General features: G+C 45.1%; 2 non-coding genes across 2 annotated transcripts; both read right to left on the bottom strand.

Annotated features, from left to right (window-relative positions):
- Nucleotides 1-387: 387 nt before the first annotated feature.
- On the bottom strand, nt 388-459 carry trnae-uuc (transfer RNA glutamic acid (anticodon UUC)). The gene has a single exon. It is a non-coding gene; the product is annotated as a tRNA-Glu (tRNA).
- Nucleotides 460-4,148: 3,689 nt separating this feature from the next.
- On the bottom strand, nt 4,149-4,220 carry trnaa-cgc (transfer RNA alanine (anticodon CGC)). Its single transcript has one exon. It is a non-coding gene; the product is annotated as a tRNA-Ala (tRNA).
- Nucleotides 4,221-4,840: the final 620 nt, after the last annotated feature.

The following is a 4,840-nucleotide window of genomic DNA, read 5'->3' as shown; positions in this document are numbered from 1 at the left end:
CTTCAAACTGGGGATGAACATTTTTATAATCAATCTGTCTCTATGTGTTGGCCCTGCCATGGACTGGTGACCTGTCCAGGATAAACCCCGCCCCTCACCTGAGGGCTGCTGGGATAGGCTCCACCCCCACGAACCATTGCAGATCATCAATAACCAAAGCTACTAAGGAGGATTACAGTTTGTCCTTGCAGCAGTCAGTGACTTAACAGAGTCTAACAAAGGGTTGAACCTGAATGAGACAGTCACCCTTCAACATGGGGCCATGGCAGAGTGAACCAAGAACACTACAATGGGGGTGAGAGTGGAGCCATGATGGATTCACAGTTCATCACCTCCACCATCATGTGGACCACCTGATCACCTCTCCCTCAACCTCTAAATAACTCATTCCCTGACCGGGAATCGAACCCGGGCCGCGGCAGTGAAAGCGCCAAATCCTAGCCACTAGACCATCAGGGACCACACTGAGCTCTCCAACAACAGAGACTATAGACAATGACTCAAGAACACAGGACTCTGTGGTCTCAGCTTGAGATGCAGAGGGTCCACCAAGACCACCAGACACCTCAGCCCCCTAAAGACAGTCCACCCCCAGGATCCTGCCCCCCTCTGCTCCAACTCAGCCCTCCATTCATAACTTGACTTTCGCTACATCCGAACTGCCAAGTACCAACCTACGTCCTCCTGCTACGATCTAAACATGGCGGCACCACTCAGACACCCTAGAAGATTGGTGGGGAAGCACGACCTCTGCTGGCAGAGCACAGACACCGCAATTAGGTAGACAGCACCAACGAAAGCCCCACCTGCTGGCCTGACTGTGGTACTGCACTCCACTCTGAACAAACCTTTCACTCATTCTCTATTATTAAGCACGTTAACGCACCTGTACAGGTGTGTTCACATTATATACATATTATATATTTATGCTTGGCCGTTTTTGATGAACTTGGGCGGGACTCTGGTGCAGGGATGAGGTCATGGAGCTGATCTGGGAGCAGTCCTGATGTTAAATGCTGTGATGAAGGACAGTGTGGAGGAAAAATGAGTCAAATTTAAATTGTCAACAGTTCAACGTTGTTGGCAGGACTCCAACCTGAGCAGGGAGACCCCAATGGATTTCTAGTCCATCGCCTTCACCACTCGGCCACAACGACCACATTCACACACTTTTGTAGGAGACTGAAATTCAACAATGAAAGTTCATGTCGGCACAGTGAAATATTTTTTTGTCCTCTCTCAAAGACAAACTATTTGTGTGTGTGTGTGTGTGTGTGTGTGTGTGTGTGTGTGTGTGTGTGTGTCAGTGTTGTGACTGAGCAGTGAAGAAGACGACCTTCTGACTCCATTTTCTTTGTTGCTCTTCTATCAGTTCCTCAGTTTCTCTCATCAAGTGAAGCAGCTTTGACAGGTTTACTTCTCTGTGTGTTCACAACTTTGGTCTTTAAACTCCTGACAAACTCACCACGTCACACATTTGGTGAATTAAAGCAACAAATAATGACATCATGATGATTCAGGTTAGGGGGGCACGGTCTGGAGGAAGAGTGGCCGTCTAGCAGAGTTGCTGGTTCAGTTCTCACTTCAGCTGGTGACCATGTTGAAGTGTCCTTGAGCAAGACACTGAGCCCCTCATTGCTCCTGATGACCAGCATCCAAGACCAACAAGCTTCTGATTGGCTCTGATTCTCTGAGGCAAAGTCCAACACAGGAAACAGAAACTCTTGAGGTTGTCTCACATTTTTTAAAGAAACTCAGCACAGGACAGTGATAGGAGGCTTGTTTCCTTGATGTGGGCTTCACCTCCACTGCTGTCCACATTTAAATGCTGGCTGATGCTGGTCCCCTGTTGAAACCTGGACCAGACCAGGGACCTTCAGACCTTCAGTCTAACGCTGTTCCAGCATTGGATGAAAGAGACTGGTGCTCTCATCTTCTTCAACATTGACTTGTTCTACCAGGACAAGAGAATCTGAGCTTGGATGTCATTTAGCAGTCAAAGGCTTGTTAAACTGGTCAACATCAGCTGGTGTTCACTCTGATGATGTAGCGATGGTCTGGATTCTTCCTTCTGGAGCACCAAGCTGCTGGGAAGAAGCCTGATGATGTCAGAGTTGTGTTCAGTGGCTCCTGCTGGGTCCATTTCTGACAAATGGGCTCCAAAGAGTTCAGCTGTTTAAAAGGCTCAGAGAAAGCAGCACATCATGGTGGTCAGGAGACGAGGTGGCCGAGTGGTTAAGGTGATGGACTGCTGATCCATTGAGCTCTGCAGGCGTGGGTTCCAATCCCATCCTCGTCGTAGGAGACTTTGGTTTCTGCTCCTAGATTCTGGAACGACTCTGAACTGTGAGGCTTTTCAAGAGGAGATCCTGCAGCACCAGAGAGCTGCAGTTCCAGGACCCCACAGCACCACCTACTGAATTGGATGATAAAATGCAGTTCTGGGACTTTTGTTTTTTGGTGACAGCGCCACCTATCGAATTAGATGATAGCAAATTACTCCTTTCGAACTACAGTATTAAAGGTTTATTCCACCAAAATACTACTTCCTGTCCTTTAATTTCTGACAACTGTATAAAAGGATTATTCCAATTCCTCCAAAATACTTTCAAACAAGTTATAGTTTTAAAGGTTTATTCCACCAAAATACTTTCTAATTTATAGTTTTAAAGGTTCGTTCCACCAAAATACTTTCTAATTTATAGTTTTAAAGGTTCGTTCCACCAAAATACTTTCTAATTTATAGTTTTAAAGGTTCGTTCCACCAAAATACTTTCTAATTTATAGTTTTAAAGGTTCGTTCCACCAAAATACTGCTTTCTGTCCAACTTCTCAGTTTTAAAGGTTCCTTCAGTTGAGGGCTCCTGGTTCTGTGTGAGGGGTTGAGGGTCGATATGGGATGATGAGGAAGATTTCATGTCCCGATGGTCCTGCTAAAGTAACTGAGAGTCATGATATCAAACAATGTCATCAAAATATGCTTGAACTCTTAAAATGGCAATAAAATCTACTGGAATCATTTTACCACAAACACTTTTATTGTGTTTTTGTGAGCATCATTTTTCAAACATTATAACATAAACTTTAAAAAGGGTCCATTCACTAACACTCTTACTTGAAGGTAGTCACTGATATCAGTAAACAGCTGATAAAGATTTGTGTTCATGTTTTAATTCTCTACTCTGACCTGTGCTGAGACACTGGACCAGAGAGGAAGACCTGCTCAGCCTCCTGCATGGACCAGTTCTGCAGCTCAGTGATGACGATGAGGGATTCAGCATTGAGTTCATTTTAAACTTTTTGGAGGAAACAACTGTAAATTAACCAGCAGTTACTGGTGATGCTTCACAGTTTCCAAGCTCAAACGGCCTCCTGCTTGTTGGACTCACAATTTCCAAAAAAGGTAGACATCAAAAGTCAAATCATGTTTTTGTTTGGTTTTGTGTTGTTTTGTTTTTTACTGGAGGAAAACTTCAAATTGTGATGATGTGTCTGACTTAGAAACTGAACCCCCAAAAATCAAAGTCTCCTTCTTCTGTGCCGTGATCTCTGAGCTGATCATGATTGATCTCATCAATAATCCTTGGCAGCCGACCAGTCACACACAGCCCCCCCACACACACACACTGAGACATGCAGCAGCTCACAGTAACTGCCTCAGTCACACAGCAGATAGACTCCTTTCTATAACAAGATAAGCAGTAGAAAATGGATGGAAGTGATGATGAACTGATGAACAGGTGATTTGTCCAAATGTCAACATCAGATTCATTTCCAATCTGTGGAAGCAGTTTCATCTTGAGGTTCCAGGTAAGAACAGCCAGCTGTGGGCTGACACACATCTCTTCAGGAGCACTTCTATGCTCCAAACTTGCCAGGTTGAATTGTGTCTGTATTCTGAGGGCAGCAGGAGGACGGAGGAGTGAGGACACACACATTTGGAACTGAGAGCAGCTGTGTGTGGGATTTCCCCAGCAAAGATAAAACCAGCTCCTTCATGCTGGCTATGAAGGCTCACAGTCACACTGACCCAGCTACAAATACTTTGATATGCAACAGACTGGTTTCTCTTCTGGTAGTTTGTTATCAACTGTTGTCACATTTAATGATCAATTTAGCTGACAAGATGAAGGCTCCAAAGGACCAGCTGGAGATGCCGGGGATTGAACCCGGGGCCTCATACATGCGAAGCATGCGCTCTACCACTGAGCTACATCCCCTCTGGTAGAGTCACTGTTTAACTGATCAAACACAAATTTTAGGGATAAAAAGGAAGTCAGCCTGTGATCTCAAAGGCTCTGTGATCTCAGGAGTTTCACTGTGATGTCAGCCCACACAACCTTAGACCACAGAGGCAAGTCAGGCTCCAGGAAGCTGAGGCTGCTCCGTTCTCAGTCCAGTCCAGAGTGAAGGTTTCCCTCTCAGAAGCTTTCCAATCCAGCCCAGATCCTCTCTGACTAGCAGGAATCTTTGACGAATAAAAAATCATTATATTGAACGTCTGCACATCCTCAGAATGAAGTAAAAGTATTTGTGTTCCTAAAATAATCTCCAGATGCTAAGATCAGTTATTAACATTGATTGACAGCTCTAAACTGAGCCACCATCACTATACAGTTGCAACTGAAATATTGAGAAATATTTCAAGGAAGCAGCAGGCCCTCATCCGCCCCGGTCCACTCGACTGTGTCCCCTGAGACAGATGACAGCTCACTTCTGGCAGAGGCAGTTAGGTTGAGGACCGTTGCTGATGTCATCAACTGATGTCTCCATCACCAAAGGTGACAGACAGGATGGTCATGGACATAAAACAGAGGTCGAAGAATGAGAAAGAATGGTT

Source organism: Aulostomus chinensis, chromosome 1, assembly GCF_037954235.1.
Source record: "Aulostomus chinensis isolate RoL2024-O1b breed Wild chromosome 1, RoL_Achi_v1.0, whole genome shotgun sequence".
Taxonomy (NCBI): Eukaryota; Metazoa; Chordata; class Actinopteri; order Syngnathiformes; family Aulostomidae; genus Aulostomus; species Aulostomus chinensis.
This window is presented reverse-complemented; position numbering and strand designations above follow the sequence as displayed.